The sequence below is a fragment of the Heliangelus exortis genome, chromosome 2, assembly GCF_036169615.1.
Source record: "Heliangelus exortis chromosome 2, bHelExo1.hap1, whole genome shotgun sequence".
NCBI classification, from domain to species: Eukaryota; Metazoa; Chordata; class Aves; order Apodiformes; family Trochilidae; genus Heliangelus; species Heliangelus exortis.
Window position 1 is genome coordinate 43,464,297 of NC_092423.1, and position 14,446 is coordinate 43,478,742.

The following is a 14,446-nucleotide window of genomic DNA, read 5'->3' on the forward strand; positions in this document are numbered from 1 at the left end:
AAACATTTTAAATGAAATACTACATTAAAATAAGTGTAATGGTTTCAGTCTGAGGTTGGCTTTGCATGCTCACTTCAGGGAGTTACATTTTACTCTGGAAACAGACGACTAAAAATTCTATTTACTAGTTGCTTATAAACCTTATAGAAACTGATTAGACATCAGATATTTCAGTAAAGACTAAAGCTGTGAAAGAAATATTGTTCAGAAAATACAGATTCTGGAAATTACCACAGAATCGGATGAAGTCCAAGAGAGAAACAGTTTACAAGGAGGATGTATCTATGTAAGAACATCCAGACTTGCACTAAGAAAGACAAACTTGCTTGCTTCAGGTATACTGTATAGTTTAGGAAGACTATTCCATACTGGTGGTGTAGTAAATAATTTAAAAATTAGTTAGAAAAAATTTAGTAACTTGTTTCTTTTCTTGGATTAAAGGCTGTAATCATTCCTTACTGACTACTGAACATACCAGGCCTAGGAGCATGGACTTCAGAGTATTGGTATGAGACAATTATTTATGATCTGTAAGATTTTCTCTCCTGCTTTTCACTCGGTCTTGAATGTTTTAAAACATGAAAATCCGAAAACTTCTTGACAGGCTTTATAGAACTGGTATGAAAATGTATTTTATGGCTATATAGTAGAGTTTCTTTGAGTGTGACATTTTAACAGCATAGTTGAGTTTAGGAGGAAATTCTGGTTAAATGAGGCTTTCATCTAGGCCTATATAGCTATTTCTTATGGGGAATATGTATTCTTAAGAGTAATTCTTATCTAATTCTATACATAGAATTTTTCCCTGGAAAAGATAATGTATTAATATTAATTCAGCCTGAGTAAGTCAATGAATGAAACAATGTCCTAGGATGTGAAGCTGTCACTGTCAGATCAAGTAAATTCTTTTTTTCTTATAACTTCAAAATAAGCTCCAAATAAAAATGATAATCAACAAACTTAGGAGATATACCAAAGAAGACAAAAGAGAGAAGGAGAAAATATAATGGATGTTTTTATATGGTTACTTCCTCTTATGGGGAGCCAGAAAATCCAAAGGCCTGTGAATTTTAGCCTTGGAAGTAATTGCAAACAATTCTGAAACAGCTGCTAAGTAGCCCTGGAAATGAATTTTCCTCAGTGACTATGCCATGCGTTTGTGGTTTTAATGGCATGGCCAACTAATCCCAGTCAACTCCATTTCTGAGAATATAAATAAAAAAATAATAAATTATAAAGCTGCAGTATTGCTCTAAACATGCTGGTTATTTTCTTGTCAGACAAAAAAGGCCTATTATTTCACGGTGCTTAGAGGTCTCTCTGCTTAGATAAATCCAATAGAAAGCATATTTCTGGCTTGTTTCATGGTATATGCTGAGAGGGTTAGGTCCTTTCCTTGAAATAATTTTTCAATTCATTTGGCAAAGCAAAAAATAAATTTTGCATTTGTTGTTAGTTTGAGTGTACCTGAGTTAATATTTGAGGAAATGGCTTTCCAAGAGTATTCTAAGGTTGCCTCTTTCCAAAACATGGCCATAGATCTTAGACTTCCTTTTGAACATGCCAGATGGATCTTCCTGAAATAAAACACAGGATGCTTTTTTCCTTTACATTTGGCTTCCAAAGGACATCTGACCAATATTGAAGAAAATGGAGGAAAAATGGTTTTGTGCTGAGAAACCATCAGCTTTTCTTTTTTAATCCTAGGAGTAAACAGACATCTCCCACAGCCTCTCCAGCCAATCCTTCTTTAGACTAATTTTTGAGCTACGCACCAGGCACAAGATAAATCCTAAAATAATTTCTCTAGCCATCAGTTCATGCATAAGAATAGTACCCTCAATAAGCATTAACAGATGGGATCTGATCCTTTAGGGAAACCACCAAATGAGCTCTGGGATCCTAGAACTGAGATGGCACAGAATGTGATTTGTACATTGTGCTTGGCATGAAAGTAAGTGTAAAGACAGACTGAGAGAGTTGGGGTGATTCAGTCTGGAGAGGAGAAGGCTCCAAGGAGACCTTATTGTAGCCCCCCAGTATCTGAGGGGGACCTTCAGATGAGGGACTTTTTAGGATGTCAGGTAGTGATAGGACATGGGGGAATGGATTCAAACTAGAGGAGGGTAGATTTAGGTTGGAACGGATGAAGTAGTTCTTCACCATGAGGGTGGTGAGACACTGGAACAGGTTGCCCAGAGAGGTGGTGGAAGCCCCATCCCTGTAAGTTTTTAAGGCCAGGCTGGACAGGGCTCTGAGCACCCTGATCTAGTGGGAGGTGTCCCTGCCCATGACAGGGGGGTTGGAACTGGATGATCTTAAAGGTCCCTTCCAACCCTGAAAATTCTATGATTCTATGCACGTCTTTAGCTATTAACATAGCTGCTTTGGTGGAACTCTTTTTAGCTGTATCTGTCCCTCTTCTTCAATAAGTTTGACCTCATGGATTAGAATACTCTCAGAAATGTGTAACACCCAAACACTTAATGAAAATAAGATGGGCAAGAGGGAAGGCATCCTATTAAAGCTGCCCTTAAGAGCAGCATTCCATCAAAGTGACCATGCAGGGGAGAACCATCGTGAGTACTTAATACACTGGAAAAGCCTTAGTCAGTGTTGGCACCTGTCAGGTATTTAAAAAACAAACCCCCAAACCCTACCCTGTATGTCTGAGAAAATCCTTGACTTGGTATCTGTCAGTGGCTGATTCCCTGCTGCAGCTTAGTCAGTTAACAAGTCAATAAATCAGAGTACACCAGGCTTCTGGAGACAAGGCAGGATATTCCCTTAACTGTCAAGGGAGAACTATTCCCTGCCACTAAAACATATTTGTCTTTCTCAAGTTCACAGGTCAATCACTTCATCCTAAAATAATTTGGTTACAGTTGGATTATAGCACTGTGCTGCACTGCATCAAGCTCCCTTTCCTTCATATCACATTTAGGACAGTGATGGGACAGGATCTGTAAGTCAGTCTAAGGTCTGAGTAGGAACTGAGTAGAGTTTCTCTCTTGAGCATGTTCTCGTAACAATTTATCAAGTATTTGCTTGTGTAGTGCCTTGTTTCTTTGCCTTACCTTTTGTTTCCCTCAAGAATGGTAAATGAAAGTCTTATCTCAAAGTAGCTTATGGGAAGACGATGCTCACAATGGATGGGTCTTTAATAACAGAGAAAAAAACTTGCCAGAACACAAATAGGAAATAAGGTACTGCTTTGGAATAATTTATCTGTTGTCAGCCCATACTATGAAATTTTGGTTAGAGGCTCTTACAAAATAATTTTTATAGATGAAATGGAGGTTACAGTCTTTGTGCACAGTTTACAGGCAGAAGTTCTCGGTTACCTGTATAGTCAATCCGGATTACAAAAGTAATTCCTCACAGCTTTAAAATGTGTATTAGTTGAATCAAAATGGCACTGTTGAACTTTGTCTGTATATGTAACCTCCATATGTCAAGCAATGTTAATATGACTGAATCAGACAAATGTTTCACAGGCAGTTCCTGAAATTATAGGACTCCTGGGATTTTAAAGGACACTTAATGTCCTTGAGTGACAATCCAAGACTTGTGCAAGAATCAGCTCTTCCAAGTGGGAAAGATCTGAGACATCTAATCAGCCAGGAGATGAATTATTGAGGATGCAGCTAAAGGGTCTCAGCGGGACATATTACCCAGTAAAAGATTTAGCAGTTTTTGCTGAAATAGCTGGCACTTGATCTCTGCTCTGAGATTCCCAGTACCTACCATCACACACAAACTAACCTCTAGCTGGGAATGATTATGTCTCTTAGTGTGTCCAGGAGAGATGAGATCTAATATTGCCAGTGTTGTGACAGTGATACTTGTATTATGGCTGTGGTAGACCAAGTGGTTAAATAAACAAGGGTGGCACCTCTGGTCTACCTTTTTTCTGGTTTTCTGCAGATTTCTGTATCTAGAGATACATTTGGTGTAGCTGCCTTAAGTTTCCAGTACTCTATGGAATATGCAGGTATTACAAATTACACAGTACTTCTCTACTAGGACAATTAAGAGATCTATATAGCTATAAGTGGGTCCCCATTGCTTGTGTCAGACATGACTAGTCAATTTTTCAAATATATGTCATGTCTATATACACACATTTTAAGATAAGCAGATTTTTTGTATTGTCATAAGAAAATAACAATTTATACAAACCACTAAAGGAAGCACTATGCTAAACAAGGATCCTAATCTTAAGGCATTGAGCCTCTGCCTTTTTGGCAAAGATGGAGAGGAGTTGTGACACCTTAGCATCTTGAAGAACTTATCTTGCCACTTATGGACTCTGGAGTCCATATGAAGCTCTGGAGTAATGGTTTATACTATTCAAATTCATATTTTAAGAACTTGAAAACTTACTAATCTAAATGGTCCGTGCCTACTTATTCTTTGAAGTCTAAGTTTATGCGGTGGTCTGCTAAAGAATTCTTACATCATTGACATTTAAAATAGGATTTTATTACATTTCCTGAAATACTACTTTTCATGTAGGCATTTTTATTGACACTGGTATAATCTCAATCAGATATGGCAAGTTTCTTCACTTAGGCCAGTATCATGACTGAATGGCTGCTGATAGCAACTATTGTTTAGGGTGAGAGAGAATGGAGTGGGCTGGCTGCCAGTTCTGAAATCCAGTAAAATGGAAAACTTTAACAGAACTGGCAAGTACACTACAAAGCTTAAAGTTTGGAGAGAACCTAAGTGGACTTCTACAGCATTATGTGAATAACAGGTAGAGCAGTGTATGTAAACACAAGAATGTCAAGGATTGAAGGCCAAGAGAAGATTTAAAAACTATGATGCATTCCATTATTGTAGCTTTCTTTGTGTACAAAGGAAACACATTATTTTTAAATTAAAATGTTTCTGTCCCATTCCATTCTTTCCTCCCTTTTTAAACTGTGAATAAGTCTGCCAGATTTAGGTGGACTGTATTTAATTTGTGGGGCCTTCACAATAGTGTTTTTAATGCCACGGAAACACAAGAAACCTACCAAAATTTAGATTGCATTTAAAGTTCTGAGACAGTCAAACAAAACAGATGCTTGTGATTTCTGTTTTCTTAATTGAATTTCTTCAGCTGTGCCCTGTCAAAATAACTTATCACACCATCAGAGGTATTGAACATGTGTTACTATTAAAAGGTACTGGGCTCATGTGCCCTTAGTAACACGTCTGTATTCACATTTCTCCCCAGGAAATTAGACAGAAATACAGCAGCCTTATTTTTGTTACCATATTTTAAAAGAATTAGAGCAGAAAAATCCTCAAAGAGGCATTAAAAAAGTCTAGTTGAAAATGCTTTTGCATGCTAAAAACTCCAGGACTATCAATTCCAACAAATTAAAAAAAAAAAAAAAAATTATTTTGCTTTTCAAGTTCTGATTTCTTTTCAGAGAAATTTTATTTGGCCATTCTATTCAAGTTTTGAGGCTCACGCTTTCAAGCTTTTCTATGCAATTAAAAGGATTAGAAACTTTTTTTCAGAGTAGGTGAATATCCTTGGTATAATTGCACAGCTCCAGGAACAGCACATAATATCAAAGAATGTGACGTTATAGCTGAGGAGCTGCAAATGCTGTTAACACAGCAGTGTTACAGGAACTGAGCTGTTGGTTGTAGCCTCTCTCTGGTGTTCATGCTATGCCATGGCTCTTTCTTTTTGCTATTTGCTTTACATCCACAGAAGTATGTTATAGGCCTGATACACAGCCTGAATTTGGTTCTTAGGACAAAGGGAGAAACGTGAATTAATGAGAGGAATCTTAATAGTGGTTGCCTTTTTTAGTAACTTGTGCACTGCTGTTTGAAACTCTTAAACCTGACCGAATTTTATGTATTTACTCCTTCAATTACAGTGCTCCAAGAGGGCACTGTATTTGAGCTGGGCTAATTTTATGTGGAAGGACAGGATGTCATGCCACAGCACTTTTAAAAAGTTGAATGGAATTAGTGTCACAAATTACTAGGCTTATTCAAAATGATGTTAACATAGCCCTAGAAAAGTGTACTGCTTGAAGATAGGTGCTTGTGGAGCTTTACCTGCAGTAAACCTGGAACTCATTAGGAAACGTTTGTTAAGAAGTTCTTGTTGGGATCAGAAGTTGTTGTGTGAAGGGCTGCAGAAATGTTTGAAGCCACTTGTTCTTTTCAAAATGGATGTACTTTAAGTGTTCTAGGATGTGGGAGAAAAATAATGGTTTTCCTATTGTCACAAACTGCACAAGAAAAGGCAATTTCAAAGGCTTTGGCAAATGTAAAGATAGACCTTATTTTTACTCATGGATTTTCAGTTTCTCTGACACAGTTCTGCATTCTTAAAGCTTTGACTCTAGAAGTAGGATCTTGATTAGTCTCCATAGGATGTAACAGCTTTATTGCTGCAAAGCTTAATTTCATCAAACCTAGCGCTCTCTGCAGATATTCCAGTGAGACCATGGCTTAGGATATAACAAACTTTATCAACAGGAAAAACTGAAATGCTAAGGTTAGCTTATTTAAAATCCTTTGTAATCTGTTCCAGGAAATGAAAAACAGCATCAGGCTGTTTACACAGTTTTGAAGATGCAAGGCTCTAAACAATCCAAGATAAGTTTTCAAAGAGGGGAAACAATTTTGAGTGAAAAATATGGGAGAGAGAAAACACAATTTCTTAAAAGCACCTGGTTTTCTGGAATCCATATCTACTGAAGAAAATTCTCAGAGTCCTTTTCTGCAGCTTCAAGAGTAGCAAACCCAAGATTTTGGTTTCCACTGTATACATTAGTAATGTTTAATTAATCCATGTTAACCCTACAATGTCAGAGGCTTACAGTGACAGGCTTGTTTTTTTTCCCCTGTATGAATGATTTTCAATAGGTCAATGAGTGAGAAATCAGAAACATTTAAGGCTTGGTATCTTGGTCTTAAGCTCTGCCAGGGGAGGTTTAGATTGGATGTTAGGAAGAAGTTCTTTACAGAGAGGGTGATCAGGCATTGGAATGGGCTGCCCAGGGAGGTGGTGGATTCTCCATCCCTGAAAGTTCTTAAGAGGAGGCTGGATGTGGCACTCAGTGCCATGGTCTGGTAACCATGGTGTTAGTGGATCAAGGGTTGGACTTGATGATCTCAGAGGTCCTTTCCAACACAGCTGATTCTATGATTCTGTGATTCTTTTTAGTTCAGCATGAAAAATAAGCCATGGATAGGTAGCTGGATAGATTTATGACTGGATATAACCTAATGATAGACAAACTAATGATGAATATAAACATGCATATTGATAGTTAAGTCAGTCATAAATAATATGAATCATAGAAATATCCAATGTAAGATATATTTGTGTTATGGTAAACATGATCTCATAACAATGATAACTTAAAACATCTTATAATGCGATATGTAATATCAGAAGATTATAATACTATCTTATATTTAATATGTTAGCTCCATGATAGAAATCATATATCTGATTAGATATAAACAGATTCTGGGCAGTTTTCAAATATTATATAGAATCTTTTGGGTTATAATTTACTTTAAACTGAACTTCACATAGGAAGAAATCTTTTAGCTGATCTATCACTGCCAAGTTTCTGTAGTCTATAAATAGGGTTGTTTCTTCAGAAATCCTCGAGAGATCTTTAAGGAGGCCCTTAAAGATGGAATGGGAACTGCCTATTATTTTTACTGAGAAACTTTTTTTTATGTTTTTTCTTCTGAATAGGCATTTGGCATGTTGAATTTGTTCATAATGTCCCTACGAGCCAGATGGTGGGGAGGAGGGTATACAGTACAAGTTTTGACTCTTTTAAAATTAAACCCCCCTCCAGTGCTTCTTGGCTTGCTGCAGATACACAGAATGCTCTGATTTGCTGCAAAGGAGATAGAGGAACACCCCAGGGCCCTTTTAACCCTCCCACTGTGACCTGTTAGTGGAATATACCCTCCCAATTCATATGTTACTGCCGTAGGGTTTGTCCCTCCCATACCCACTCCTGCCATTTTCAGCTGGGGCTGTATCCAGCACTTGGTGATGTATGGACTTGAGCGTGTGATTTATTAGCTCTAATGTTAAGAGCTAAAGTTAGGTTGAAGATGGTGATGTTGCTGGAAAAAGTTCTAATTTCACGAAAGTCTCTAAGTCTTGCATAACCTGTATGGGCAGTTTTTACTCCTCCCCTTGTGGCCTTATTGTTGGGGTTGATTAAGAATGCCTCTGAATACAGATTTAACCTTCAATTCACCACTTGGAGTTACCTTAAGGTTAGGGGTCTTTTATGCTAGAGCACGTTGTTACAATAGAATCATGCTACAATAATTGCTTTCATCAGTAACCTCTACTACCAACCTTAAAAATGTGACCTCAGACCACTTTTGTTAAGACATAAGGGAGGGAAAAATCCTCTGAATACTTGATTTTCATTCATGTACACACAGTAGTAGTTCTGAAAATAAAAAGGGAAGTGGAATGTGAGCTCTCCTTTAAAAGAAAAATTTATAATTTTCCCAACCTGAAAAGCTACTGCGTGCTTTCACTTGATAAAAATTTTGGCTCTCCTAGTCTGAATAAAATTACAATCGAACACATTATGTTTAAGTTTTTTTTTAACAAATTATGTTATTCTTGCCAGGAGCTAAAATCTTACAACTATGTAAACATCTGTTTACTGACTGCCAGCTCCTTGCTGAGTATTACCTTCACCCCATTTTACCCCCACCAGTAATCTTGAAAAAAAATTTCCAAGTGCTAAAGAGACTTGGCAGGATTACTTGTCTGTAATATATGCAGCATTCCTGCAATTCTTGGCACATACCAGCCTCAATCAATTCAAACTGAAGCACTTCATTACTGCTGTTATTTTTTTTAACTGTTTATAGTTTGGGTTTTGAAAGGTCTTTATTCTCCACCAACACAATCTTAACTAAAATGTAAGTGAAATGTTTTAAAAGCAAATGAGGTGCTCTTCTTTCCTGTTTAATGAATTGCAGTAATCCTTTAGCAAGACATAAACCTTTACTAGGGAGCAGTTTTCCACCTTTTGCTATACTTGGGTCATAACATGACTGTAGCAGCAGCAGCTGATGGTGTAGAAGAGTAGTGTCTTTGATAGTAGGCATCCTAACAAGGCATGTTTCCTGCCTCTCAGTTAAGGCTTCAAAGCATAGTCCAATTTTAAGCACAGGCTCCTGGGATGTGTCTCTTAAAGGTAACAGGAAACTAACTCTTCACAAAATTAGTAGAATTGTCTCAGGATACAGGAAGCCTCAGTAGGCAGGAGAGATGCTCTTCTGAGGGCTTCCACTTCAGTTGTGAAGCTTTTACCAGAGTATATGGCTTTGAAAACCATCACTGAGGGTAAAACAGGAACAGCTAAAGAGCTTTGTATGTCCTTAATGAAGGGAGGGGAAGCCTCTGCAAAATATGCAATTAATATTTTTAACTATTTCAAAATCAGGTAGCTGGAAGAAGAGAATGGCAAGTGAGTATGGAATATGTGGGAGACATGAAAAGTATCAGAAAGAAAAGCATAGAAGATGAAATACAGGTTTGAGACAACATTTGAGAGCTATGGTCAGAAAATTAATTAATATAGTATTTTCCTGAAGAACAGATTAAACCAGATTTTCTTGAATCCCTGAGAGTGGATGTTCACAACAGTTCAAGATGATTTAAGGTTGGAGCTCCCATAGTCCTGCCCCTACCCCACACTACCTTCCTGGGAGTTCAACAGTAAGGGGTTTTTGAGGCAGGGATTCTTAGATGGATCACCCCATGAGCTGGGTTACCAGGAGAGGACAGTTCCAGGGCCAGCATGCAGGAAGTACAGAACTGTCAACTTAAACTGCTGTGGTGCTGCACCCCCTCTCTGAATGCTGAATATCAGTGGGGATGTTATTTAGGGATGGGACGAGAGGGTTAAATTTAATGGTTTCTTAAAAATCAGTGAAATCTAATTTAGGACCGCCATAAAGCAAAGTTCATTAATTAGCATAATTGCAGTGTCAAGACAGGCCTGAGCTAAGGTAATTTGCAAATGTAGCTATGCTTCTTACATCTTAACGTGCTCAGATTTATAAACTGAAATGACTACGTGTTTCCTCTGGGGAAAATGGTATCATTTATCTACTTTTAAACTTAGTGATCTGATTTTTTAAATATATATATATATGTATACTTATATATACATATAAGCACATACATAAAAACATTCAAACTTTATGTAGAATTACTGTGGACTTTCCTCTGGAGAATTCTGTTCAGAGATAACTGCTTCTATAAGCTATCAGTGAAACAGCATGGATGGAGAGAATGTGGGGAGGAAATATGCAGTACAGGCTTTACAAATGATATATGCCATTTAAAGTATGTAAATGAGAAGCTCCAGTATCATCCCTCCCTTGTCATGACTCCAGCCACACAAATACCAAGCACTGGTGAGTTTTTGACATCAAGATGAAAGACAACAAATAATGAGATTAAAACAACTGAAAGTCCATCTTAACAGAAAGTAATCTTTTCTTCCAGAGAAGCTAATTCGTGCTCAGTTATTTGAGGGTGGTTTGAATAATACCTAAAGCAAAGTAAGTAAAAAATTGAGAAGCCTGTTTTGACATAAGGATCGCATATGAACCTTTTCTGCCCCAAAATGAAGTGCTATTGAAAGCTTTGTTCCTATTAAAATACTATTGATGTTATGATTCAGAAAAAAGTTACTCTTATTCTAAGGCATAAATAAACTAATGAAATTAATAAAATATGTAGTAGATTTGATTGGCATTACTTAACAATGACAGAGTTTGAACAAATGTATCTTTAACAGGATCCTTTAAAGGGATCTGGAAGCTCACTCCAGAGCAAGTCCTGCAGGTGCTGTCATAGTCTGAAAAGTGACTTCAACAAAATTCTGTGTAATAGATCTCCAGTCTGTGAACCATGCAGTTATAGGTATCTTCTTTTGACTACTTCTGGTAGTACTGTAGCAAAAGGGAGTAGTAGAGATGAATTGATTTTGATCCTGAAGACTTAACCAAACTTGAAGTTAAGCTAGCCAAGAAACCTGCTGCAGGTTAAGACCTATCTGTTCACACCATTAGACAGAATTCTCCCTTCTTTCTTTCCAACTGGTTGATGGTACTATCTGGAATGTCACATTTATTACCTATTAATTTTTCCAAGCCTTCCAGAGGCTCTTAGTTCTTCTGAAGATGTAGAAGGGCAACTGAAACAACCTTTCGGGTTGCCTTCAGATTCATACAGAAGGTGAGTATGTTTTGTTTTAATGCTGACAACTGACAAAACCCAACCACGCAAACCCCAACCATTTTATTGGTTGTTTTCAGCCCTGAAAGCCTGGGTGGGGAGCACAGAAGCACTGAAAGTTGCAGTACCTATTTATGTTCCCCCATACCTGTTCTACCCTCTTGGCTGTGCCAGAATAACCATTTGAGAAGTCTTTATTAATTGATCTGCTGGGTAATTCTGGACATGAGTCAGTTCCCACATCAACTTAGATGCTGGTCAGTTAGAGGTTGAGATTTAGAGGCCATCTGTTGGCTCCTTGCTGCCTGACTCAGGCCTCTATAGGGGGTCAATTACAAGACTTTAGTGGGAAAAGGATGGGAAGGGAATGGTGGTAAGGAGTGGGGTGTGGTGACAGAATGACAGGAACTCTCTTCTGGTGGTGCAGAACACTTAACTAGTGCATTGTGGCATTTAAAACTGAACACACTCCAAAGGAAGAATGGCTGGGGCTTGTGGCTGCTAAAGTTGGCAATGAACACTCATGAAACTCTGCTTTTCTAAATGAAAGCCTTTTATAAGTAGGTTCACTTGTTTTTAGAAAGTATTTTCAGGTCTTCAAACTAGAAGGACAAAACAGCCACTAGGATGTCCAGTCCCTTTTTCTCCCCTCACCCTATCAGTATTGCACATCCTTTCAAGGACTATTGATTTTTTAATTTTTTTTTTTAAAACATCTAACTGAAGTTTAGACAGTGTTTGGCCATTCACATTTGAATTTGTAATTGTTCTAATTTGTATATGTAATTATTCAGTTGTGGGTAGACACATTTGCTCATTGGATATTCAGATGAGTATTTAATTGCAAGTTTTTTTTTACAAGATAGAAAAAACAAACGTCAAATATTATTGTAATTTTTGAGTACAACTGGTTACTGTGAGCAAAGACTTTTTTAATTTCACTCTATCTTCTACAGTCATATTCTAATTATGTTACTTTGGTTTGCCAAATAATGCCTTTGCTGTGTACTTTTAGGAAGCTTCCTGAAGATACTGGGGCTGTCCTAATACTCTTCTGTGTCAAGCTCACAATCAAGGTTGGGATTTTTAAAGAAACAATATTCACCAGTAGTCAGAGAACACCCTTTGAGCATTGTTTATTAAACAGCCACTGTTGGCAGGTGTAGAGTAGGGCAGGAACAGTAATATAACTTTCAAGGATGGATATAATCCTGGTATAATGCAGAAGAGGTGCTTCCCAGCTGCTTGGCAGCATCACAGGCATATATCATTATTGGCAGATATACAGTAAGGTGAAGATTTTTTGGTTTTGTTTTTGTTTTCACTATAGAGTAGGTTGTTTGGTTTTTTTTTTTTTAATGTTTTCTCCTCTTTTAAGACACATGAACAAAGAATGTTTCTTAGGCAGACTTTGTTGCTGATATGTAGATCTCAGTAGCTCCAGTTGTGAACAAGCTCAGTGAAATTCAAGAGCTTCCTTCTAGTCTTCTCCCTAAAACTTCTTATAGTATAGTATAGTATAGTATAGTATAGTATAGTATAGTATAGTATAGTATAGTATAGTATAGTATAGTATAAAGAAGCCCAAAAGTATTGTGGATGTAAACAGTATTAGCACCTGCAGGCTTTGGGCTTTTTCTTTCATGTAAATATTTACCTAAGCTTTTCATAATTAATGGTAACAGCTGATACTGAAAGCAAATACTACTTGTTTTAACCAAATAACTGCATGCTTTTCCTTGTGGGTTATTGGGCATCAGTTTTGTGTTGAAATTGAGGCACTATAATTAGTGTTGCCAGGAGCTCAGTAGGGCTTTGTTTGCCTAACAGCAGCAGGATATGGGAGAAGAGACATGGCTCCAATGACAGTGCTACCTACTTGTAGTGGGATACTTTATGGAGTGGCCTCAGAGATACTCATGTACCATGGCTACCATGTGGGGACGGGTCTGAAATTATGCATTGGGTATTCTCAAACAATTAACAACATATTGACAAATTTATGTTGTTTTAGCACTCCAACAAATTTATCTTCAAGAGCTTCGGAATGTAAAAGTATGCGCTTTAACCTTACCTGTTTAGCTGAGGAATTAGAAGCATGCTATTAGGGGCTGGGAGATTTAATTAAACTGTTTAAAATTTAGTTCTGTTAAATGCATCTTACGAACTGACAAAGACTGATTTTGGTTTCTGCTGCTGCTTAAGAAAAACAAAGCTGAGGTGACAGGTCATTAATCATGAAATGTCAATGCAATTGTGTTCCTCTGACCATGTTGTTACGCTCCTTTAGAAACCCGGTATAAAGCCTACAATTAGCATGTCTCCATTAGATTTTGACCTTGAAAACCTAAAAGCATTTTGTTCTTACTAGTGCTGCACATCGTATCTTCAATATAAAATTTATTATCTCACTGGAAATTACTTTTCTTTATAACTTCTCCAGCCTTGAAGATCAGCATTGGAACTGTAGTTTCAAATAATTTTTCTTTGGCATCCAAGTAAACTGATTCGCTCAAGCCTTTTTTTTGGTTTATTTTTTTCCATCGTACTTTACCACCAGTAGTTTCACGATAGGTGGCTAAAAGCAGGTTTTAAAAGAAGCCACCTGAAGTGCTTAAGATATTGTATTGAGTACAGCCTCCCCTCTAACATTTTGAAGAATGTGATTATCTGGTGATTTGAAACTAACTTGATTACAACGGCGGGTGTACTGCAACTCTAAAACCAGCGTCTCGACTGTGTCTGTGGCACACAGTTTCATAAACGTACTGCTTTGGGGACACAGTGTGGAGGGTGGCAAAGAAGAAAGAGTTCTAAAGCTTTATTGCCTACGAGAAAGCTGGGGTAGGGCTTTTTACATGGGTATGTAGTGAGAGGACAAGGGGAAATGGTTTCAAACTTGAAGAGGGGAGATACAGTTTAGAGATGAGGAAAAAATTCTTTCCTGTGAGGATGGTGAGCTGCTGGCACAGGTTGCCTAAGGAAGTTGTGGCTCCTCCTTCTCTGGAAGTGTTCAAGGCCCGGTTGGATCGGGCCTTAGAGCAGTCTGGTCTAGTGGGAGGTGTCCCTGCCCATGCAGGGGTGTCGGAACCGGGTGATCTTGAGGGTCCCTTCCGATCCCAGCCATTCGATGATTCTATGATTAAAGCCAGTGGATGTTAACGGGCTTGTTTT

The 14,446-nt window shown here is 37.7% G+C and overlaps 1 protein-coding gene across 1 annotated transcript in view; it reads left to right on the top strand.

The window, feature by feature from the left end:
• ATP2C1 (ATPase secretory pathway Ca2+ transporting 1) overlaps positions 1–14,446 on the top strand; it is a 62,590-nt gene that overhangs the window by 2,378 nt on the left and 45,766 nt on the right. The window lies entirely within an intron of this gene.